The 26789-nt window shown below is 36.8% G+C and overlaps 1 long non-coding RNA gene across 1 annotated transcript in view; it reads left to right on the top strand.

Moving 5' to 3' along the window:
- LOC132666831 (uncharacterized) overlaps window positions 1–26789 on the top strand; it is a 57124-nt gene that overhangs the window by 19671 nt on the left and 10664 nt on the right. Inside the window, exons 2-3 of the long non-coding RNA XR_009604865.2 lie at window positions 22263–22368; window positions 26003–26087. This is a non-coding gene — a long non-coding RNA (uncharacterized LOC132666831). The remainder of the gene's footprint in view (window positions 1–22262; window positions 22369–26002; window positions 26088–26789) is intronic.

The raw sequence follows: 26789 nt of genomic DNA, 5'->3' as shown, positions 1-26789 counted from the left end.
GCTGGTTCTTTGAAAAGATCAACAAAATTAATAATCCTTTATCCAGACCCATTCATAAAAAAATTAAAAAAAAAACAGAGAGAGAAAGGACTCAAATAAAAATCAGAAATGAAAGAAGAGACGAAACGACAAACACCACAGGAATACAAAGGATTATAAGATAATATTATGAAAGATTATATGTCAACAAATTGACAACTTAGAAGAAATGGATAAATTCATAGAAACATATAACCTCCAAAAGTGAATGAGGAAGAAATAAAAAATTTGAACAAACTGATTATCAGCAATGAAATTGAATCAGTAATCAACAAACTCCCAACAAGAAGTCCAAGTGCAGTTTCACAGGTGAATTCTACCAAACACTTAAAGAAGAGTTAATACCTATTCTTTTCAAACTACACCAAAAATAGAAGAGGAAGGAAAGCTTGCAAATTTATTTTATGAGGTCAACATTACCCTGATATCAAAACCAGATAAAGACACTACAAAAAAAAGAGAGCTGCAGGCTAATATCCCTGAAGAACACCAGTGCAAAGATACTTCACAAAATATTAGCAAACCAAATCCAACAATATATTTAAAAAATCATTCATCATAATCAAGTGGGATTTATTCCTGCGATGCAGGAATAAGGTTCAAGATTTGCAAGTCAATCAACATGATACATCACATCAACAAGAGAAAGGATAAAAATCATGTGATCATTTCAATAGATGCAGATAAAGTATCTGACAAAGCACAACATCCATTCATGTTAAAGACCCTCAACAAAGTAGGTTTAGGGGGAACATATCTCAACATAATAAATACATTATATGACAAACCCACAGGTAACATCATAGTCATTAGGGTAAAACTGATATCTTTTCCCCTATGGTCAGGAAACAAGACAAAGATGTCCACTCTCACCATTTTCATTTAACATTGCTAGGCACAATAATCAGACAAGAAAAAGACATAAAATGCATTCAAATTGATAAGGAAGAAGTAAAATTTTCACCATTTGCATATGAAAAGATACTATATAGAGAAAACAGTAAAGACTCCACAAAAAATCTACTAGAATTGATAAATGAATTCAGTAAAGTTCTGGTATACTGTGGAGAATAAGCTTAGAAATTCCCTGGGCTTACACCAATGGGTTAACAAGGCATTATGGGTTAACATAGAATTAATGTTATGGGTTAACAAAGAATTATGAAGCCATAGGATGCTCACACCTGAGCTTGGGTAAACAAGACAAGGCCACCACGAATAGGGAGGTGCAAAGGCACCCGATAAATAGGTATATGAAATAAATAAGATTAGATATCAGGGTGGAAGCACTCCCAATTTAGTACTATAGCAGAAAGCTGCTTTTACATGAAGGAAGGACCTAGCTAGGTAAACAGGTAAATTGGGCTATAGACCGCTGCAGTGCAGGTGAGACAGCCCAAAGGGGAAATGATTAATAAAAGAAAAGATGTCTTGTTAACTCTGAGGTCACATGTCCTACCTGTCTCATCCCCTAGGCTAGCTAAGATAAACAGAGGTGGTGCCTCATATCTGTTGTAAACAACCTTCTGCCTGACTGCCCAACATCAGGATTTTGCTTTGTATAAACCGAAACCCCTAACCCCAGATATGTTCAAGACCCCCTTTCCCTCATGTTCATAAGTTAATGTTCACAGATTCATTGTCACTTTGTGTACATCCATCACCATGTTTGTAAGGCTCTGATCCTAATAAAAATGGGGCAAGGAGACTTATTCAGGGCTCTTGTCTTTTCTCGGACATTAGCCATCTCTTGCTTTTCATCCTGCATCCCACTCTCTTCCTAGACAAGAGAGAACTTTAGACCCAGAGTCTACGAAAGTATACAACATCAACAGATGGAAATCCTTAGTATTTCTATACACTAATAATGAAGTAGCAGAAAGAGAAATTAAGGAATCAATCCTATTTACAGTTGAACCAAAAACAATAACATACCTAGGAAAAATTTAACCAAATAGGTAAAAAACATATACTCTGAAAACTATAAAACATTGATTAAAGAAATTGCATATGACACAGTGAAATGGAAAGACATTTCATGCTCATGGATTAGAATAAGTATTGTTAAAATGTCTATACTACCCAAAGTAATCTACAGATTTAATGCAACCCATATCAAAACATGAACAGCATTTTCTCAGAACTAGAACAAATAATCTTAAAATTTATGAGGAACCACACAAGACCTCAGATAGCCAAGAAAATCTTGAAGAATAAAACTGGAGGTATCACAATCCCAGAAACCAAGATATATTACAAAACTGTAATAATCAAAACAGTATTGTACTGGCACAAATTTTGACAGATAAATCAATGAAACAGAAGAGAAATCCAGAAATAAACCCATGATTATAAGGTAAATTAATCATCCACAAAGCACAATAGAATATGCAATGGGAAAAAGGCAATTTCTTCAACAAATGATGTTAGGAAAACTGACAGCTGCATGCAAAAGAATAAAATTGGATACCCTCTTACACCATACACAAAAATAAATTCATTATTGATTAAAGACTGAAATGTGAGACCTGAAGCCATAAAAATCCTGGAAAAGAGTGCAGGTAGTAATTTCTGACATCAGCTGTAGCAACATTTTCTAGATATGTCTCCTGAGGCAAAGGAAACAAAATCAAAAATAAATGATTGAGAATACCTCAAAATAAAAAACTTCACAGCAAAAATATTCAACAAAACTGAAAGAGAATTTACTAAATGGTAGAAGATGTTTGCTACTGATATATCCAATAAAGGGTTAGTACCCAAAATATATAGAGAACTTACAAAATTCAATACAAACAAAAAATAATCCAATTAAATCCAATAATACAATTAAAGTAATCCAATTAAAAATCAGGAGAAGACATAAACATTTTTCCAAAGCAGACATATAGATGGTAAACAGACACATGAAAACATGCTCAACATCGCTCATCATCAGGGAAATGAAAATTAAAACCACAATGAGATATCACCTCACACCTGCCAGAATAGCTAAAATCAATAACACAAGAAGGATGTGAGGATGTGGAGAAAAAGGAACCCTCTTGTACTATTGGTCAGAATTTAAAATGGAGCAGCTACTATGGAAAACAGTATGGAGGTTCTTAAAAAAATTAAAAGTAGAATTACCATGTGATCCAGTAATTCCACTTTTCGGTATTCACTGAAAATATGGACACACTAATTCAAAAAGATATATGCAGCCCTATTTATTGCAGCGTTATTGACTGTATATATACATATATGTGTGTGTGTGTGTGTGTGTGTGTGTATGTATAATTGCACCATTATTGACAATATATTCTACATAATATAATTATTATTATAATAAAATTATTAAAACCATAACCATAAAAAGGAACCATAAAAAGGAATGAAACCATACTCAACCATAAAAAGGAATGAAATCTTGCAATTTCCAACAACATGGATAGATCTAGAGTGTATAATAGTAAGTGAAATAGATTAGTCAGGGAGACAAAACCATATGATTTTCAATTCATACATGGAATTTACGAAACAAAAGAAATGAACAAAGAAAAAAAAAAAAAAATTGACTCTTAATTATATAGAAGAAACTGCTGGTTATCAGAGGGGATGCTGGTGGAGGGATGGGTGAAATAGGTGGAGATTAAGAGTAAATTTATCATGATGAACAGTAAGTTAGTAATTGTATAGAATTGTTCAGTGACTATAGTGTACACTTGAAACTAATATAGCACTGTAAATTAACTATGCTGGAGTTAAAATTTTTTAAATTTTTAAAAAATAAATGTAAAATATTAAAAAATAAGAAAAGTGTCTGATATATATTCTCATTTTTTTTTAATTTTCAGTGTTCTGTGTGTGTGTGTGTGTGTGTGTACGAATTTCTAAGTAGTATCACATTCCTTTTGATTGAAAAACTTCCTCTAACATCTTTTATAATGTTAGTCTGTTCTAAATAAATTCTATGAGTTTCTGTGTTGCTGGCAATGAATTGCCTCATCTTCAGTTTATCTGAAAACATCTATATTTACCTTTATTTTTGAGAGATACTTTCATTTGGTATAGAATTCTGGATAGGTAATTTTTTTCTTTCAGTGCTACATGTGTTTACCCATTGTCTTTGTCATGCATAATTTTGGATACGAAGTCTTCTGTAATTGTGTATGCAGTGGTTTTTTTTCATTTTTTCATTTTTTTGAATTTTTAAAAAAGTATTTTGATTCAGTTATTTAACATACAGTGTTATATTAGTTTCAGGTGTACAATAGAATGATTCAACCATTCCATACATCACCCAGTGTTCATCATGACAAGCGCACTTCTTAATCTCCATCACCTCTTTCAGCTATCCCCCCATTTCCCACTCCTCTGGTAACCATCAGTTTGTTCTCTATAATTAAGAGTCTATATTGCTTGGTTTGTCTCTCTCTTTTTCCCCCCTTTGCTCTTTTGTTTTGTTTTGTAAATTCCATGTAAGAGTGAAATCATATGAAATTTGTCTTTCTATGGCTTATTTCACTTTATGTTATCTAGCTCCATCTATGTCACTGCAAGTGGAAACATTTCATTTTTTATGACTGAATGACATTACATTGTATACATATACAAATAACACTTCTTTATCCATTCATAAATTTATAGACATTTGGTTTGCTTCTGTATCTTAGCTACTGTCAATAATGCTGCTATAAACATAGCATGCATGTATTTTTTACTTTTTGAGGAAACTTAATACTTCTTTCCACATTGGCTGCACCAGTTTGTATTCCCAACATCAGTGCACAAGTGTTCCTTTTTCTCCACATCCTCACCCAATACCTGTTATTTCTTGTGTTGTTGATTTTAACCATTCTGACAGGTGTGAGGTAATATCTCATTGTAGTTTTGATTTGCATTTCTATGATGATGACTAATGATTAACATCTTTTAATGTGTCTGTTGGCCATTTGTATATCTTCTTTGAAGAGATATCTGTTCATGTCTTCTGCTTATTTTAATTGGATTATTTGTGGAAGGTTTTTTTGGCGTTGAGTTTTATATGTTCTTTATATATTTTAGATATTAACCCTTTATTGGATATGTCATTTGCAAATATCTTCTCCCATTCCATAGGTTGACTTAGTTTTGTTGATTGTTTCCTTTGATATGCAGAAGATTTTTATTGTGATGAAATCCCAACAGTTTATTTTTGCTTTTTTTCCCCCCTGCCTCAGGAGACATATTTAGTAAGAAGTTGCTATGGCTGATGTGTAAGAGGTTATTGCCTGTGTTCTTCACTAGGAATTTGATGGTTTCCTGATTCTACTCCTGAATCTAATACTACACTATATGTTAACTAAATTGAATTTAAATTTAAAAAAAAGGAAAAGAAATAGAAAAGATTTTTTAAAAAGTAAATAAAATAAAGTGTGTCTCTTGTAGACAGCATATAGATGTGTCTTGTTTTTTAATCCATACTGTCACCCTATGACTTTTGATTGGAGCATTCAGTCCACTTACATTCAAAGTAATTATTTATAGATATGCATTTGTTGACATTTTATTTTATTTTGTGATTGTTTCTAAAGATTTTCTCTGATTCCCTCTCTGATCCTCTGATATATTCCCTTCATGTTTTGCTGATTTTCTTTAGTGATATATTTAGATTTATTTCTACCTTTTGCATATTTATTAGTGGTTTCTGATAATAAGGTTACCACTGGGTTTGTATATAATATCTTGTGCATATAGTATTCTATATTAAGTTGATGGTCGTTTAAGTTTCTTTTTTCCTTTACTGTCCATATTTTAGGTATATGTTATTATATTTTATATCTTTTTGTGTATGAGTGCCTTGACTGATTTTTTTTACAGAAATATTTCTTTTTACTGCTTTTGTGTTTTCTACTTTCATATTGTCAATTTTGGTCTCTCTTTTCCATGCAAATAGTCCCCTTTAATAATACTTGCAAGGCTATCTGGGAAACACTTTATCTCTCCTTCTATTCTGAATGATAGTCTTGCTGGATAGAGCATTTGTGGCTGCAGATTTTTCCTATTCAGCACTTCGAATATATCATGCCACTCTCTTCTGGTTATCAAAGTTTCTGTTGAAAAATCTTCTAGCTTTACAGGATTTCCCTTGTATGTTACTTACTTCTTTTGTCTTGCTGCTTTAAATTTTTTTGTTTATTTCTCACTGTATTTTGCCAATTTAATTACAATATGTCTTGGTGTGGGTCTGCTTTTGTTGATTTTGATAGGAGTTCTCTGTGCCTCCTGGATCGGGGTATCTGTTTCTTTCTCCAGGTTAACAAGTTTTCAGCTATTATTTCTTCAAATAAAATTCTGCCCGCTTTTCTCTCTCTTTTTCTAAGACTTTTATGATACAAATGTTATTGTGTTTGATGGAGTCACTGAGTTCCCTAAGTCTATTCTCATTTTATAAAATTCTTTTCTCTCTTTTGTTCAGCTTGATTACTACCCATTACTCTGTCTTATAGCTCACTAATTTGTTCCTCTGCTTCTTCCATCCTGCTATTCATTCCATCAAGTGTGTTTCTCATTTCATTTATTGAGCTCTTTATCTCTATTATGTTATTCCTCATCTCTGTGTTAAGGCTCTCAATTATGCCTTCCCCTCTTAAATCCAGTGAGTATCTTGATGATCTTACTTCAAATTCTTTATCAGACATGTGACTTTACATCTGTTTCACTTAGATCTCTGACAATGACCTATTCCTCTTCTTTCCTTTGGGATAAATTTCTCTGTACCCTCATTTTGTCTTCCTTTTTGTGTCTGTTTCTCTGTGTTAAGAAAGTCAGTTATGTCTTCTACTGTTTAAAGTAGTGACTGTATGAAGAAGATGTCCTTGAGTGCCCTGCAGTGCAGTGTTCCCTGTTCATCAGAAATTGGCACTTCAGGAGAGTATCATATGTGTGTTGCTAATGCCCTGCTATTGTGTCTCAGTAGAGTCTCCTTTCAATGCAGTTGTCTTCATTGACTCTCTGCCTGTTGTTGACTGTGCTTGCTCTGGTTTTGTTAGTGGGACCCAGGCAGGCTAGCTCTGAGGGGGTGTGCCCACCAGGGAATTTGGGAGCCAGGCAGGGATGATTATAAAATTTTCACTGAGCTTCTAGTTCTATGCTAGATCCCCTCCACCACAAGTGCTGTGGTGGCTGGGGGCTGTGAGCTGGGGTGGCTAGGACACAAGACTGGACATGAAATATGGTGTTCATCAGGCACAGCTGGGGCTGGGTGTGAAGGTGGCTTGTGGCAAGTGGCTGGGTGTGGGACAGTAACTATGTGTGGCTTGGGGTGGCAACTGTGTACCCAGCAGCTGAGTGAGGTGCACTGCAGTGGCTGGCCATGGTGTGGCAGCTGGGTATGGCATGCAGGATCAGCTGTGCATCCAGCATCTGGGCAAAGCATACACACTAACAAAATTTTTCCTGAGCCAGGGCCAAAGCAGGCTTGGAGTGGACAAGTCCTCAGGAGAACTCATTGGTGTGGCACACCGCTAGCCAGTTCAGTAGCAAGTGTCTGCACAGCACCACCTCCCGCAGGTTGCTCTGTATTTATACTGGGGAGCAGGAGAGAAAAATGATGTTTGCCATCTCCCTCTTTTTTTTTTAATATGGAATTTATTGTCAAATTGGTTTCCATACAACACCCAGTGCTCATCCCAAAAGATGCCCTCTTCAATGCCAATCACCTACCCTCCCCTCCTTCCCACCATCCATCAACCCTCAGTTTGTTCTCAGTTTTTAAGAGTCTCTTATGCTTTGGCTCTCTCCCACTCTAACCTCTTTTTTTTTCCTTCCTCTCCCCCATGGGTTTCTGTTAAGTTTCTCAGGATCCACATAAGAGTGAAAACATATGGTATCTGTCTTTCTCTGTATGGCTTATTTCACTTAGCATTACACTCTCCAGTTCCATCCACGTTGCTACAAAGGGCCAGATTTCATTCTTTCTCATTGCCACGTAGTACTCCATTGTGTATATAAACCACAATTTCTTTATCCATTCATCAGTTGATGGACATTTAGGCTTTTTCCACAATTTGGCTATTGTTGAGAGTGCTGCTATAAACATTGGGGTACAAGTGCCCCTATGCATCAGTACTCCTGTATCTCTTATCCCTCATTTTTGAAGTCCCTGAAGATGCTCCAAAATCAGTATGAACAGATCTGTCTCCTGTTTGCCCCCAGAGCTGTGTTAAGTGCTGTTTTTAAGTTGCCTTTCTGCACAGGCTGCTGTTTCTTTAAGGGAAGCAACCCACCTATCACTTTACCTCCCAGCTTGCCCAGTGCTGATTCAACTAACTTTTAAACTCCAGGCTCCAAGTCCCACTGGTTTTACAATCTCATGAAATTTAGCTCCTCTGGTTTTCAAAGCCAAATATTAAAGGATTTAGTCTTCCCCATGTGAGCTCCCTGGTGAGAGGGCCTGTTTCTCTGCCCTCTCCACACACCCAACTCCCCCCCTCATGTCAATAGCTTCCCTCCACAATTTGGACCTTCCTAAGCTTTCAGAAGCAACTTTTTCTCTATATTTAGTTGTGGAGTTTGTTCTGCCACTGTTTGGATTGCTCTCTGGTTTATTGACTTGGATGTAGATGATCTAGTTGTAAACATGAATGAGGAAAACTCAGGGTTGTCCTGCTCTGCTGTCTTCCCAAGGTCCTTAAAGCATATATAGCATTTCTTTTTCTCTGGCTGCCTTGAAGACTTTATACTTTGGAGCATACTACTTTATGTAACTAGGTGTGTGTGTGTGTGTGTGTGTGTGTGTGTGTGTATTTGTCATATTTGATTCCTATGCGTTTATTGGATCTTTGGTTTGTTGTTTTCATTAATTTTGGAAATTTTTCAGCTATTATCTTTTTTTCATTCTGTCTCTCTTCTAGAGACCTGAAAGGGATGCATTAGACCATTTGATATTGAACCATATCTTTTGGATGCACTGTTCAGTTTTTTATCCCAATTCTTTTATTTACTTTTAGATAATTTCTATTGACTTCTTTCCTTGGTTATGTCCATCTGCTAAAAGCCCACTGAAGGATTTCTCTGATACTATGTTTTTATTTCTAACATTTATACTTGACTCTTTTTTATTACTTCCAATTCCCTGATGAAATTTCAAATCGGTTCATGCATGTTATTCATCTTTCCTACTAGGTTCTTGGAGATTAATCATAGTGATTTTATTTTTTTAATTAATTTATTTATTTTGAGAGAGAGAGAGCATGCACGAGTGGATGAGGGTAAGAGAGGGGGAGATAAGTCCAAGCAGAGTCCATTATGTCAGCATGAAGCCTGATGCCAGACTCAATCTCTCAAACCGTGAGGTCATGACCTGAGCCAAAATCAAGAGTTGGAGGTTTAACTGACTGAGCCACCCAAGCACCCCTAATCATAGTTATTTTAAAGTCCTGTATGATATTTCAAATATATGGGTCATCTCTGTGTATACTCTGCTGATTGCTTGATTTCTTGACAATGTTTTTTTAAAATCTTTTTTGAATCTCAATTTTTGACTAAATGACAAGCATCATGTATAGAAAAGTAGGTACTGAGATAAATAGCATACACACAATCACTTCTTCAGGCACACCATTAATGTAGAGGATGGAGTCAATCTGGTCAGTAGTTAAGCTGGATTGTTTTTGCTTTCATTATCTTCAGTGCCTGCAAGCTTCCAAATTCTCTTGTAGTGGGCTTCTGTTACTCTGTGTTTAGTGGGTACCTGAATGCAGAGAGCTCCACCCTCAGTTTTCAGTCATTTTTGCATGTCTGTAAAGGTTATCTATTTCTATGTTCATGTTCCTCTCCCAGAGGTTGACTGATGTGATGTTTGAAAGATTCTTAATTCTCCAGGTCCAGCTGCAGTCTCAAGCAAGACTAATGAACCTGGGCTATGAGGAGCAGGCCTTCCCAGTGTGGTTTTCTCTTTCACTGCTGTCTCTATTAACATTTCAGAAACCATCTTTATTAAAGATTTGTTTAGCCCTTAAAATTATAAATTCTAAGACCTAATGGGGACATTTAAGTCCAACTACTCATCCAAGTTCATGTAGCCATCTAATTGCCCAGGCAATTAGGTTATTTATATAACCTAGAATTAATAGGACACTAACATTAATGCAGACTATTCTATCTCTGGACAGCTCTGATTGCTAGATCTCTCTTATGTCTAGTTGTGATTGGTCTTCTCATAATTTCCACTAATTAACTATACCTGTTTAGGCTCAATATAAGTTCAATATATCTTCTATATAATAGCTCTTCAAATACTTGAAGACAAGAATTATTCATCCATATTTTAATTTAAAAAATGTATTGAATGCCAATGTGCCAAATACTCTATTTGTTACTATAGCTTTGAAAAAAGTTATAATTCTTGTTTTACAAGATCTGAAATTCTAGTGGTAACGATAGAAACTGTAATGCAATATGGTAAGAGAATTAACTGACATAAATTTGAGCAGAATGTTTTAGGAACACAGAGAAAGAATATCTACTTGGAGGGACAAAAAGTGCTAGGGATGGCTGCCTAGAAGAGCTGAGACTTGTAGGAAAGTAAGAATTAGGTATATGGCAGGAAGAAGGACATTTCAGGCAATGAGTACTATTAGCAATGGCTTGGAGGTGTATATAGTGGAAATAAAAAGAAATTCAGGTACAGATATGAAGGGTAAGGAAGGCACACCTGGGAGCACATCACAGTGTGTACTATATGCTTTATCCCATAGGCAGCAAGAATCATAGTCTACAAAGTCCTTGTAGAAGACAAGCATAGTGTATAGTATAGTATAGTATAGTATAGTACAAACAGACATATGCAAAAGATGTTTGTAAGAGTTCTACTTGTGCATAAAGTGGAGAACAGTAGTATTTCAGGGAGTGTGTTCATCATGCTGTTCAGCATGAAAATAAGCACTCTCAGAAACATCTTTTATACATATGTGTCTAAACAGTGTTTTATATGTAGAATAGTGGGTGAATGCATTCATTCATGGAAGTAACATTTGGAATACTTGGAAATGTATAGGCACATTTTTGGCTCATAGTGACTAGAGATTATAGCTGGCATTTAGTGGGGTGGAGCTGGGAATGCTAAATTTGCTGTAGTGTCCTATAATCCAGAGGATAGTGCTATATGACAAAGGAAGTGTGAACAGCACCCCCTTGGGAAGCTTAAAGAACAAAATCTGGAAGGTGGCAGGAAAGGTTGGAATCAAGGGCACAGGTCCAAAGGTAGACCTAAAACAAAAAGGGAAATAGCACATTTTTAGAGACTAGTAAACAGGAATAAAGAACTAGTAACAGAGGAATGAAGTTTATTTTAGATAATGTTAGAGGTCGAGGAGGAATCATACCTGAGAACTAATAAAGAGAAAGCAAGTTTGTCTGAAAATAAAGAAGAGGATCATTGAGTGGGTGGCCTGAAGACAGAGGTGATGGGTGACCCAGTCATCATGAGCGTAGAATAGGAAGTAGGCAGGGCAGGATTTGTGGGAGATCTGAGCACCCTGCTGAGTACTGAAAAGATCCAAAGAGTATCAGAAAACATCCTACCAGGAATCAAATAGTGCTCACAAACTAGGATAATTTAGTGATAGTTTAATAAAAGGACTACTTACAGAGGTGTGAGACGGTTGTTTAGAAACAGGATATGCAGTATCCTGGGGTTAGTGACAGCAGATCCCTATCACCCTTAAGCCTGAAAGACACCTGTAGAGAGGGTTACTGTGAAAGGAGGGGTGGTTTTGGGTCAAGGGTGCAGTTAATCTCAGCACATTCTCCTGCCTTTCTCTTATTTCCTGCCAGGCCTTCCCAGTGTTCATACTTAACCAGAAGTCAGAGTTCATGGTAGCCTGTTATATAGCCTATTATCCAAGTCAGAGTAGGGTAGGGAAGGATGGATAGTCTGAGGGACAAATAGAAAATGTCTAGTTCTCAGAGTATGGTTTAAGATTGAATAACAGAAAAAGATAACTTGGTGTTGATGAGATCCAGGAATTTAGAGATTGTTATTTAGTGGAGCTTTAAGGACATCAATGGCAGAAGTTGGATAGAAAATGTGACAGCAATCCATGGAGTTTACCTGTCTTGTATCCTTTCAAGAAAGGAAGTAAAGTAAGCATTGCAGTTTAAGAAGAAAAAAACAGTTTTTTTTTTGTGGTAGAAATGTGTGTGGTAGAAATGAGTACAGTTCACCAAACCTACTTTCTTTTCTGTTCAGGGCATATGGCTAGACTCCATTTGCCAGCCTTTGGTTCAGTTAGGAAGGGCCATAGAGCTAAGTCCTGGCCAATGGCATGTGAGTAAGAGTCATACACACTGCTTCTTGGCCTGGCCCTTAGAAGCCTCCTGCATGAGTCTCCATGTTTCCCACTTCCATATGTTGCCAAAGGGGTCACCTGACCATGAAATAACATTGGACTTCTTTGTGAGCACAAAATAAACTTTATTGTGTCAAGTCACTGAAATTATGAAATTTTCATGTTGATAGAATAGTTATATTTTCCTTTAAGATGTCATTCCTCCTGGGTCAAGCTAAGGATATGGTGATGAGTGAGTAGAATCCTAGAAGCCCTGTGTAGCAAAAATGGGCAGACAAGTGCTGACCAGGGGAGGAGGTGGAGAATAAAGGTAAGAGGAAATTAAAGAACATTTCAAGATGAGACTGAGGAATCTTTGAGAAATGATGACATTGACAGCAAGAGGAAAAAGAAGAGGAGAGGAACAAAACAGATCTGTGGTTGATGAGCCTGGCTTTGAAATTCAAAATGTTAAATTCTAGTTGGCACTGAAGATGCCAGGAAGTACCTGGAGACAAGAAGGTAAGAGGGAAGTTTAGTCTAGCATTCATTCAGTTGTTTGTTGAGGACAATGAGTTCACTGAGGGACAAAGAGTACTCTGAGTCACAGGAAAATGCCTGTGGTCACTTCGCGGTGGGAAAGATATCAGAATGAACACTGAAATCTGCCCAAGCAGTTAGAAATCTATGAGAAATGGGTTAGTCCACTTTGATTAGTTCTGAATGAGCCTTTTACTTCTGACTAGCATGACACTTTACATGGAGTGGGTATTGAAAATAGTCATTGCAGAAAATGAATAAAAGAAGGAATAAAAATGAATCCTTTAAAAGTTTTGGAAATATTCCTTCTGGTAAAATTATGACTCAGGACACAGTGTGTGTACATGGGAAGAGTCTGTTTGTAGCCTTCATGGAGTCAGGAATGTCCCAACCCCAATTCCATTTGGAAATCATCAAAGTAGGGACAACAAAAGGAAAGTGAGGATTTGTTTAGTCAGAGAGTGGATAGTAGTGAACTTGAATAGGGGTGCATTCTTTTTAGTGAAGTTGCTAGAGCTGATTGGAAGTAGTATGAGAAAATGCTCCATTCTGACTACCTTTCCAAACCACTTCCCTTGCTTGTAAGGCCTGTTTTAGACAACAGACCCACTCCCTCTAAATCTCTTCAGGTGGCAAGAGGAAGGGCTGCTTGTCCATTACTCACTTAAACTTCTAGTAGATTTAGAAAGTGGTCCTCAGTTTTTTTCCCAACTGAAGAAAATTATTTTGAAATAATTTTAGAATTATGGAAGAGTTGCAAAGATACTACAGAGTATTCATATACATACTCACCTAGTTTCCCCTAATGTTAATATCTTATTTAAACATAGTACAATTATGAAACTATTATTACTGTAAAAATTATTACAGTAAAAATACAGATTTTTAATTCAGATTTAACTTGTTTCAATGAAAGCTATTATTGCATCATTTGCAGGCAGCCAGTTTTTATCATAGTCAACAGCAAGAGATCATCTAACACACAACTATTTTCAAGTGACAATTCAGTTTTCAACTCTTAAAGCTCTGTTTGCAGATAAGTAGGATATAAAAAGGAGATTTAAGGCTTTGTCTTTACCACAGGGAATGAAGTTTTAATGGAGTTCTGAGAACAGGTGACAACTGTTGAAAGAGGCATCAGGAAAGAGGCAGCGCTGGGATCCTGAAGGAGGCAGACACGGGGACTGGTGGTAAAGATGGTCTTGTATGGCAAGACATCTTGACTTCCTTGTCTCACTCACATCCCCATCTGAAAGGGTGAAAGTACCAGTAGGTCAATTCTGTGGTAGGTTATTGTGGGAAGAGACAAACTACCTGATAGAGAGATAATGGTTGTGGAGCTCTTTACAGTTTACAAACTTTTTCACAAAATTACTAATGGGTGTCCAGAACCCGAGTTTGACTAACCACAGATTAGTCTTAGAGCCATGAGGAGCCTCAGAGAGGATCTTGCCCAAACCAATAGTCATAGAAAAGACACATGGGCCCAGAGTTGCTTCTGCTGGGTGACAGCTGAGGGAGGGCCAGCCCAGCTTCTGACTTTCCATCCCATTTTTGTTCTACTCGATATTTTCACTTAAATCTCCAGAATACCCAACTTGGGTAGTAAAACTCACATCTGAGAAAACAGAAGTGACATGACTTGTTCTTGGCAGTCTTTTTAGTTAGGATCATAAGGTTGGTGCAGAGAATCTGAGACTTTACATCAAGGTCATCCAAAACAGAATAGGCCAAAGAGAAGAAGAAATCCTGTTTTGAGTTAATAAGGAAGAGTTAGGAAATTGCTGGCTTGGAATGTGGAATACTCTTTTACAGTATTCTATGGCCATGTGCTCAGAGAAGCTGGTGTGGAGCATTTTCTAAACCTCTGAACCTTCATGGGAAATTTTCATGCCTAATGACTTTCAGGTCACTCATTGTTTTTTTCATGTGCTTTAAATGAGTATCTTTATGCTTTAAAAATATCCCAGAGTACTTGAGTTTCATTTGTAAAGTGGGTTATCAAATGTATTGTCTATTTTTGTAAAGAAACACTTGTTGTTTTACTGAATGAAAGTATTTATGGGATTTTCTTACAAATGAAACAACACTGAGGTTTCCTGAAATGAAGTGAAACAAGGTCTTGCTCTGGTCTGGCCTTCGTGAAGTATGCATAGGAACCTCTTTCTCTGTCTCAAAAGTGACAACGTGGCCTTTGTAGAGACATCTCTCACAGCATTTGCCCGTGATACAGGGAGAAGTTTGGGGCCTTTAGAGGAGTTTCGACTAGTTTCTATTGGGTCCCTAACAACATATCTCCCAAACCTCTCTGCCTCCCATCCGGGATCCCAGATTGGGAAGAAGATATGTATCTGTGCTTGGAGGGAAGAAGGGAAGTAGATGCAGGGCCCTTTATGCCTGAAGCCACCGGGGTGATTAGATGTCAACAATCTCAGTGACTGATGCTTAGTCAGTGGATGACCTTTTACTCTAGAGCGTTTAATTAGAGAAAGTACTGCATATGAAGACAGATTAGGAGGCTTTCACTGAACCGTAATGGGTTTTTTTAATGTTTATTTTTAGGAAAGAGAGAAAGAGGATCTGAAGCATGCTCTGTGCTGACAGCAGAAAGCCCGATGGGGCTCGAACTCATGAACCAAGAGATCATGACCTGAGCTGAAGTCAGATGCTTAACCCAGGCACCCCAAACCATAATGTTTTTAAGCAGACTCTTCACACAAATAGGAGAGAGTCCCTTTGGGTTGGCTTGAGGGTCCCAGGCTGGACTCTCACACTTGCCAAAATCTACTTCCATGTTCTGTCAATGGGGCAGATTTGAACTGCTAATTGAGCTGACACTGCTTACAGAAAATAAACTTTTAGTATATAGTATATCCTTGAAAAGTGAAAACAGAAAAACTAGTATCTTAGCAAATTCCCTTTTTTCCTTTAAAAAAAATGCTGGGGATGAGGTGAAGAAAGGGAAAGAACAATTGTCCCCATTCATGCTTCTTGTCAGCATAGCTGATCAAACTCTTTAATTTCAGAATTGCTAGATGCTATGGTGGTATTCTTCAGGACATCTCATTTTCCTACCCTTTTCCAGGCACCCTTCACTAATATATTTGCTCATTGCCACATGTGCTTAATAAGATAAGCCTTCATCTCAGAGGCAAGGGCTGGCTGTCCCTATGGTTGACTTTCTCTTCCATGAGATGTTCTGCTGTTCTTGTCCCTACCCATGGATGTCCCACTCAGTTCCCAGGGAGGCCATTTTTGTCCCCCACAAAGCAAGCTCTAGGCAGTGTGGTTGTTGGAGGAAAGATTTAGAATCACCCCAGTCTCCCTAAAGTTTATTCCAGAAGCATGGGTGGAGTCATTTGTTTTCATCAACATTTGAGCTTAAAGCTTGGCCATGGAATTTAATAAAACAATTTAAGAATCTTTCACAGAGATATATAAAGTAGAAGGAAACTCTTTTAAGGTAACAAATATGTGGATATAGTATACTTGTTCAGAGCCAACACTGGAGAATGGGGTAACTTTGTTTTGGATTCAAATGAGGTAAAACTCTAAAGGAGTGTGGCTCAGTTTCTTTGTGGTTCATAAATCAATTCTGAGGGCATTTCTGAAAATTAAATAACAAAAACAAAAACAAAACATTCAGGCAAAAGAACTGTTGTCTATCCAGGTTGTATAATTTATCTGCATAAAATTAACACTGCCATATTGTTGAAGCAGAGCCTAAATCTCAGGCCATTTTGCATCCCTGATATCAGCAGGAGTCTTAAAAGTAAGGCCATTTTCTTACACAGGTGCAATTCATCATCACACCTACCAAAACTAACTTCTAAATATTGTCCATACTTAAGCTTCCTCTGATTATCCCTAAAATGTCTTTGAACACTTGACTTACCAACTATTATATTGAAATAACATGTTACAAATTACATTGAAGGCAGAATTTGTTTGAATGTAGGAGTTCCGATGTGGGTTTGAAACTATTCAATGTAAATACTAACCTCTCCAAAAAACAGTCCCTTTTCTTAGGACCTCAAATTTCCAGGGCAATCACTTAGTGCTCTGGAGCAAGAACTTGATAAGAAGAGGTATTTCTAGAGAAGGGTAGAAGAAACTCTTTCATTTCTTGAGGTTACACACTGATAACTTCATCCTGACCAGAGAGAGCTCTAATGTGAAGGAGTTTGCACTAAGTGAGACTCAGTGGGTCTTGGTTATAGCTCATCCCTTTCTTAAGCTAGTTTTGGGATCATAGGAAGGCACTAATTTATTTTAGCCTCAGCTTTCTACTTGGTAAAATCCACATGTAAATATCGTTTCTGCTCACTTGACAGGGGGTAAAAAATCTTGTGCATGAAGGTTCTTAGAAAAGCAGTGTGCTAAAGCTATGAGAGGCAGTGCTGTGAACAGAAATGATGGTTAAATACAGGCATGCTTGTACAGACATGTGCTCATGAGCTGGCCTTTTAGCATATTAGTGTGCATGATGATATCTATATTTTGTTATTTCCACAGAGGAATAGTTTGTTATATAATAGCAAATAGACTTCACATGACTGGTGTTCATGAAGTGCAACAGTATTTCTTCCATAAATCTTAGGAGATATAGTATAAAACAAAGTGCCATCAGGAGACAAAATTTACTTGTAGAATTTCCCCCTAAAAATTATAGGACACTAATCACTTAAATGACTGCAAAGTTTGAACACATTTTCTAAAAGTAAACTTTTATGTAACTGTTTCTTTTGCTTTTGGCCCTGAGCCTCTGTGCACTTCTGACTTCCTTCCTCTTGGGCCACTCTGAATGTTCTCTGCACACCTGTCTTCAGAGATCTGCCTCTCAGGGTGTACCTTGGAGTTTTTCCTGTACCTGTCTATGTTCAAATTTATTCCATGGGATCAATTACCATCTACTTCTTTTTTAAAAATTTCTTTATTTATTTTGAGAGAGAGAGTGCATGCAAGTGGGATAGGGACAGAGAGATATGGGAGAGAGAATCCCAAGCAGGCTCTGCACTGTTAGTGCGAGCGGGGCTCGAAGTCGTGAACCATGAGATCGTGACCTGAACTGAAATCAAGAGCCAGACACTGAAGCAACTGAGCCACCCAGACACCCTTGACTGTGACTTCTTGTGCTCATGGCCATGGGAGTCCAGAATGGTTCATCCAATTTCTTCAAAACCAAACAGAAATATCAAGGAATTGGAGAAAATAATGAAACTCAGCTAGAACTTCTGTCAACCTACCTTTTCATGGGTTAAATGCTTCCCTCCTTTTTTTGTGATCATAGATTTGCCAAAGGCAAGCAACCAGAAGGCCAAAAACAGACATTTTGTTACTTGATGCTTATACCTCTCCTTATATGGAGCACAGATTGGGGTCCTATGTCTAGTTTTGCACTCCTTGAGACCAGAGCTAAATGTGATTTATCTCTAAAACCTCATGGAGCCTGAGAATTACCAATTTATCTAGGGTAACACCTCTCAGTTGTGACATTTGACAGATGAATTTGTGTTTCTCCTCTGTGACTTTGTTACTTTAAAGAGGACCCTCATTCAGCAATATTTGCTGTCACATGGTCAGTTTTATATCAGGCAGTACAGGCCATAGTTAAGTGCACAAGCTCTGGAGCCAGGCTCTTTGAGTTCAAATCCTAGACTGTTCCTAATCAGTTATGTGGCTTTGGGCATTAGTGGACCTCTTTGTATTTCAGTTTCCTCTTGTGTACAATGGGGATAATAGTATAGATCTGAAAAAGCTGTTCTAAGAATAAATGCTAATACATGTAAATAAATGCTAATACATGTTCTAAGCGTTAGAATGATGTCTAACAAATAGTAAGTACTCAATGTTATCAAAGTGCCTAGGGAAGGACATGCCCTTGAGAATGGGGTACATGTACAGAATCTAGAACATGCAGATCTTAAACCCTAAACTGTGTTGCTCAGACCTTAATGTACCTCAGAATCACCAGGGAGTTAGGTAAAAATACAGATGCCTGGGTCCGCTGCCCCAACCCCCCTGATTGATCGCATTGCAACCAAGTTTGAGAACTACTTCATAGACAAAACTGGATTTTTTCCCCTTCACGAAATAAAAACTTTGAAAAGTAGGTAACCAAGGCACTTCTTTCCTCCTAAATTCTTTTAATCAGTCTAAGCTAGTGGAGGAGTATTCAATAATGAGGGCTGACTTCCAACAGGGACTGCAGGGCTGCTGTGAGGATCATCATTTGTGTGTCATTAACAGATGGCAAGGTATTCTTAAAAACAGTGGCATTTTTCAAAGGTTCTGATTAGGAACCTACAGTTTCAAAACCCATTTGTCATTGGAAACATCACCATAGATAATATATCACCCATCAACTTATATATAATGGTTTTTGTGTTGTGACTTGGTACTGTCAAGCAGGATAACAAACCTTTAAAAAATAATATATATTAATTTCCTCCTCAAAAGAATCTCCTTATTCTTATGAAGATATGTTTTAAGTTCTTTATCAAGTGACTGACAGGACTGAGATGGGATTGGGGAATGGCTCACTCAGCTTTGAGTAGCTTTTCCTGTCTGGTAAGGATCCCAAGCATTCTTAGGAGGTGGTTAAGCCCTCAGCTTGCTATGTTCAGGTAGTCAGTCTGATCACAGAACTATCTTCCTTTTAAAAAGTGATCGTATATTTTGTTATGTTTTCCTCCTAATATTTATGCAATCTCTTCTCCCCCTCCTCCCCCTCCTCCTCCCCCTCCTCCTCCCCTTCCTCCTCCTCCCCCTCTCTCCCCTCTTCCCTCTCCTACCCCCTTCTCCTTCTCTTCCTTCTCCTTCTCCTTTTTCTCAGTCTTGTCAGGTTTTGTCCCCATTCTCTTTTACATTTTCTCAGAGAACCAACTTTCAGCCTTGTTGGTTTGATCATCTCTGGTGTATCTTTGTTTTGTACTTCTTTCATTTCTGTTTTTTATTATTTCCTTCCTTTTTTTTAAACTTTTGAGTTTGAGACTTACCTCATATTCAATCTCCTCTGCCCTTGAAGTAATTCTTCAACTGCAGCTCACATTTTGATATGAAAAATTTCATTATTGTTTAGCTCTCAATTTTTCTAACTTTTGTGATGTTTTCTCTTGTGACCAAGATGTTCTTCAGTAATCTGATCTAAAATTTCCAAACATATATGGGGTTTTAAAAGTTTTCCTGTTACTGATTTCTAACAGAACTTTATTGTGGTCAGAGAACTTGTTAGTGATTATTATTTCTTGAGCCTTGCTTTGGGGCCAGTATGTGGTGAGTCCTCTAATGACTGTAAAGTTCTATAAATTTCAGCCAGATTTTTTTCTAATTATGCTTTTTATTTACTTTTTTTAATATGAAATTTATTGTCAAATTGGTTTCCATACAACACCCAGTGCTCATCCCAATAGGTGCCCTCCTCAATACCCATCACCCACCCTCCCCTCCCTCCCACCCCCCATCAACTCTCACTTTGTTGTCAGTTTTTAGCAGTCTGTTACATTTTGGCTCCCTCCCTCTCTAACCTCTTTTTTTCCCTTCCCCTCCCCCATGGTCTTCTGTTAAGTTTCTCAGGATCCACATAAGTGTGAAAACATATGGTATCTGTCTTTCTCTGTATGACTTATTTCACTTAGCTTAACACTCTCCAGTTCCATCCACATTGCTACAAAAGCCATATTTCATTCTTTCTCATTGCCACATAGTATTCTATTGTGTATATAAACCACAATTTCTTTATCCATTCATCAGTTGATGGAAATTTAGGCTCTATGAAGAACTCACCAAACTCCACACCCAAGAAACAAATAATCCAGTGAAGAAATGGGCAGAAAACATGAATAGACACTTCTCTAAAGAAGACATCTACATGGCCAACAGACATGAAAAGATGTTCAACATCACTCCTCATCAGGGAAATACAAATCAAAACCACACTCAGATACCACCTCACTCCAGTCAGAGTGGCTAAAATGAACAAATGAGGAGACTATAGATGCTGGTGAGGATGTGGAGAAATGGGAACCCTCTTGCACTGTTGGTGGCAATGCAAACTGGTGCAGCCACTCTGGAAAACAGTGTGGAGGTTCCTCAAAAAATTAAAAGTAGATCTACCCTATGACCCAGCAATAGCACTGCTAGGAATTTACCCAAGGGATACAGGAGTTCTGATGCATAGGGGCACTTGTACCCCAATGTTTATAGCAGCACTTTCAACAATAGCCAAACTATGGAAAGAGCCTAATTATGCTTTTTTATATTTTCTTCAAATTTGATAATTATTTTCCTTGCTTAACCCATTAATACTAAGAAAAATGTGTTTAAATCTACTAATATAATTGTGGGTTGTAAATTCCAGCGATTTTTAAATTACATATTGAGGTTATATTGTTAAATGTACCTAAGTTTAGAATCATTTTATCTTTCTGGAAAATTGTTACTTTTATCACTATATAGTAGCAATTTTTATTCTTAAATAGATTTTGCTTTAAAGTGTGCTTTAGTTGATATCAAATTAGCACTACTAGTTTTCTTTCCATGAATATGTTCTTGACATAATTTTTTTTAGCCTAGTATTCTTTTGCTTTTAATATTTATGAGTCTTTTTATTTTATTTATTTATTTATTTATTTATTTTTTATTTATCTATTTATTTTATTTTATTTTATTTTTTTATTTTAGGACGCAGATATAACACATTTTAAAGTAACATATAGATGGATATTTTTGTTCTAAAGATCTCTTTTATTGAAAAAATCATTTTTGACATTAGTTAATTAATTTAAAAATATTTTTACCTGCTTCATTTGCATTTTCTGTTTACTCTTTTGATGCTTCAATCTCCCCATATTAGTTACTTCTATTGGTTTAGTTTTTAAAAAACTTCCTCACCAACATACACTGATTTGAGTTTCTATTCTATATTTTTACTTAAAAGTTTTTTAATGTTTATTTTATTTTTGAGCAGGGGAGGAGCAGAGATAGAGGGAGGCACAGAATCTAGAGAAGGCTCCAGGCTCTGAGCTGTCAGCACAGAGCCTGACTTAGGGCTTGAACCCTCAAACCATGAGATCATAACCTGAGACAAAGTCAGATGCTTAACCGACTGAGCCACCCAGACGCCCCATCTTTACTTAAAAAAAAAATCAAAACACAACATTTTTACTGCAAAATAATTTAAGACTTACAAAAAAAGAGCTTCAAAAATAGTATAAAACATTCTGTATTCTTCCTCTTCATCTAGCTTCTTCAAATATTAATATCTCACATAGACATAGTACAATGGCCACAACCAGCAAGTTAACATTGATACAATATATTATTAACTCATCTACAGATCTTATTCAAACTTCACTGATTGTCTCACTGATGTTCTTTTCTCTGTTTCAGGATCCAATCCCGGATCACACGTTACATGTTAACTACATCTCCAATTTGAGACAAGGCCTCAGTCTTTCTTTGTCTTCCATGACTCGACACTTCTGAACAGTATTAGGTATTTTGTAGAATGTCCTTAGTTGAGCTTGTTTAAAGTGTCTTTGTGGTTAAATTTAAGTTATGAGCATCACTTCTCTGCTTTTTTTTTTTTTTTGCCAAAAGTGTATTAGTGCTACCTGTTGGCAAATTGGAAGTGTTCAGTGCCAATGTGGTTTGCGTCCCGTTGTTATGCTTTTCACATCCTGTTTTTCTATCTCATACCCCCTAATTCACAGACAAGAAAATGCTCAGATCCAGGCAACCTGCTAAACTTCAAGTCGTCCTGGACCATAATGGCCAACAGGCCAAAGGAAAGACCCTTTTAACAGTTGCTGGTTATAGCTGAATGTGAGAACTCTTGGGAACTGGTCTGGAGAACATGTAATTTGAGACTATGTCCAATACTACTTAGGAGGAACAGTAATTTATTTATTCCCTTTAAAGCCTCCAGATTTCGGGGCACCTGGGTGGCTCAGTTGGTTGAACGTCTGACTTCGGCTCAGGTCATGAACTCACGTTTCATGAATTCCAGCCCCGCGTGGGGCTCTGTGCTGACAGCTCAGAGCCTGGAGCCTGCTTCAGATTCTGTGTCTCCATATCTCTCTGCCCCTCCCCTGTTCACACTCTGTCTCTCTCTTTCTCAAAAATAAAGATTAAAAAAATTAAAAAAAAAAATAATGTCTCCAGATTTCAGTGGTGTGGTTCCTTCTGGACATTAAGTATATTCTAAATCGTTATTTTAAGAATCCAGTAATTTTAAGAAAAAAATCTCACTTAGTGAGAGCTAAGGGAAAAATCAAGGATCCTCCTTTGTAGCAGTCTCACCAGAATTTATTTTGAGGCAGAAAACATTTGGCTCTGCTGAGTGTCTGATTAAATCTTAAAAATAATGCAGACAACTCATGTGGGGAAATAGGCCCACAGAACAAAGACAATGATTCTCCTAAGGGCCTCAAGTTTAAACAAGTCAAACAGAAATCAAGCTTGGAATCTCTAATCTCTGCTTTGCAGTCCAACACTTGCACATGTTCACTTTTAGCTAAGCTGTCTAATGCTTAATACAAAACATTGTATTTGTGTATCATGTCTATGTTCATGACATATATTCCTTTGAGTATTAAAATACAAACTGATCAGTTATCGATTGTATAAGTAAATACTTGGAAAAATGATATTATGAGGTTTCCTTTATTCAGCATATTTATGAGCAACTACTAGCACATGCTTATTTTTAAAATTCCATTATTGTAGCTCTTCCACTTCTGCAAGCACCTAAAAATTTAGAGCACTTTGTGTGTCTCTAAGTCCAACCTCCCTTAATATGTAAATGAGTAAACAGATGCATTGAAAGGTAAAGTGACTTTCTCAGTGTTGTGCAGATTTAATGACAGAGCTGAGGGAGAAACCAGCTCAGAACCTTTTGATTTCATTTTCTCTATTGCTTACGCATTTTCTATTTCACTGATTTGTGCTCTTCATTATTTCCTTCATTCTACTTGCTTGGGATTTAATTTGCTTTTCTTTTTAAAAACATTTTTTAATGTTTATTTATTTTTGAGAGAGACAGACAGAGCATGAGCAGGGAAAAGGCCGAGAGAGAGGACGACACAGAATCTGAAGCAGGCTCCAGGCGCTGGGGCTGTTAGCACAGAGCTCGATGTGGGGCTTGAACTCACAAACCCACGAGATCATTACCTGAGCTGAAGTCAGACACTTAACCGACTGAGCCACCCAGGCACCCCTAATTTGTTCTTCTTAAATTTCTTAACGTGGAAAATTAGATCATTGATTTATATTATTTTCTTATCTAACATAAGCATTTAAACTTTATAATTCCCCTCTAAGCACCCCTCAAATTTGGATGATGTTTCATTCAGCTAGTTTACTTCTCATTTAAACATTCATTTTCAAACTATTTTCTAAATTCTCTGGTGATTTACTCCTTGACTCATGGGTTATTTACAAATCTGTTAACTTCCGAATATTTATGTTTTTCCTAGACATTTTGTTTTGATTCCTAATTTGATTCCACTGTGATCAGAGGGCTAAGTCTGTGTGATTTGAATATTTTTATTTTTTTGAGATATGGCCCAGAGTATGGTCTATGCTGGTGAATGTGCGATGCAACTTAAAAAACACTTGCAGTGTGGGCTGTAGTGTTTTATAAATATCAACTAGGTCAAGGTAGTATTGCAAAGAATCCGTGTCGTTGTTGATTTGTCTAGTTGTAGCAATCTCTGTAGAGTTTAAAACTCTCCAAATATGAGAATGATGGAATGGCCTACCTTTCCCTTTAATCTTATCAATCTGGCTTCATTTTTTTTTCTAGAAGTTGTGCCTCTTAATTCCCTTCACCTATTTCACCCATTGTATCTACTGCTTCATTATATTTTAATGCTCTACATGTTGTTTTATTAGGCCATGTATGATGGTCTTTCTGACTATTTTATGGTTATGAAAAATTCTTCCTTGTCACTTACATTTTTTTTTGTCTTAAAATCTACTTTATCTCGGGGCGCCTGGGTGGCTCAGTCGGCTAAGTGTCCGACTTCAGCTCAGGTCACGATCTCACAGTTCGTGGGTTCGAGCCCCACGTCGGGCTCTGTGCTGACAGCTCAGAGCCTGGATCCTGTTTCAGATTCTGTGTCTCCCTCTCTCTCTGACCCTCCCCCGTTCATGCTCTATCTCTCTCTGTCTCAAAAATAAATAAACGTTAAAAATAAAAAAAAAAATTAAAAAAAAATCTACTTTATCTCATTTTAACACAGCTATTCCAGTTTTCTTTATGTTTGCTGTTTGTATGGTATATTCTTTCCCATAGTTACTTTCAACCTATCTGATGCCTTTAAATATAAAGTGCATCTCTCGTATATAGCGTACAGTTGGGTAAAGCTTTTTAAAATCAATTCTGAAAACCCTGCCTTTTAATTGAAATGTTTAATCTATTAATATTTAATAAAATTATTGCTGCAGTTGTTTTTTGGTATATCATTCTATTGTTTGTTTTCTATTTGTTCTATTTTCTGTTCTTCCTTTCACGTTTTTTAAATATTATCTTAATAATATTTAAGTTATTTAAAAATTCAGTTAACAATTTTCTTATTGGGTTTTGTTATACTTCTCTACATTATTGTTTTAATGATTGTCCTGGGATTTAAAATACATATACTTAACTTGTCACAGTCCATTTGAAGTTATATATTACTCCTTGTTAAATGCAGAAATCTTGCAAATATGTATGTCCATTTTCCCCTTTTTATGTTACATCTATATATGCTATAAACCATGACAATGCTATAAATTTTGGTCCAAACAGTAATGCGTATCATATGTATTGTATATGTCATACGCATTTAAGCTTCTTCCATGTCTTTTCATAGCTTGATATGTATGTTTTTAACACTGAATGTTTTCCTGAATGAATATACCATAGTTAATTTACCCATTTACTTATTGAAAGACATCTTGGTTCCTTCCAAGTATTGGCAATTAAAAATAATTGTTATATCTAAAAAATCAAACCCAAGATCATGTAGATTTTCTCTCATATTACCAGGAATTTTATAGTTTTGCTATAAAACTATATTTAGGTCCATGATCCATTTGGAGGTAATTTTTGTAAAATGTGTAACGTCTTTGTCTAAATTCTTTAGTCTCCATGTGCTGTCCAGTTGTTCCAGCACCATTTGGTGAAAGGATTATCTTCTCTCCATTGTATTTCTTTGCTCCCTGTCAAAGGTTAGTTGACTATATTTGTGTGGCTCTATTTCTGGGCTACATATTCTGTTCCATTAATCTATCTGTGTGTTCTTTTGGTGATACCAGTTTTGGTTACTGTAGCTTTACAGTGACATCTTATATGTCATGTTATCATGTCATTTATAAAGAGTTAAAAGATAATGACTTTTGAAAATTATAACCACATATCCACAACACATAAGATAGCAACAATAAATCTTTAATGTAATCAATGTTATTTCAATATTGTTAGAACAATAGTGTTTAAAATTTTCCCAAGTGTCTAGTCTTCTTTTTTAATTTTTTTTGATCTTTATTTATTTTTGAGAGAGGGAGACACAGAATCCGAAGCAGGCTCTAGGCTCTGACCTGTCAGCACAGAGCCTGACTCAGAGCTCAAACTCACAAACCGTGAGATCATGACCTGAGCTGTAGTCAGACGCTCAACCGACTGAACCACGCAGGCACCCCACCAAATGTCTAGTTTTCTAAAAACAATTTGTTGGGTCAACTCAGGATCCAAATAAAATCCACAGAGGGGCACCTGAGTGGCTCAGTAGGTTAAGTGTCCTACTTCGGCCCAGGTCATGATCTTGTGGTTCCTGGGTTCAAGCCCTGTGTCAGGTTCTATGCCGGCAGCTCAGAGCCTGAAGCCTGCTTTGGATTCTGTGTCTTCCTCCCTCTCTGCCCCTCCCCCCACTC

This window comes from Panthera onca, chromosome B2 (assembly GCF_046562875.1).
Source record: "Panthera onca isolate mPanOnc1 chromosome B2, mPanOnc1 haplotype 2, whole genome shotgun sequence".
In the NCBI taxonomy this organism is placed as follows: Eukaryota; Metazoa; Chordata; class Mammalia; order Carnivora; family Felidae; genus Panthera; species Panthera onca.
The sequence above is the reverse complement of the archived record's forward strand: the minus strand, read 5'-3'. Positions and strand labels throughout refer to the sequence as shown.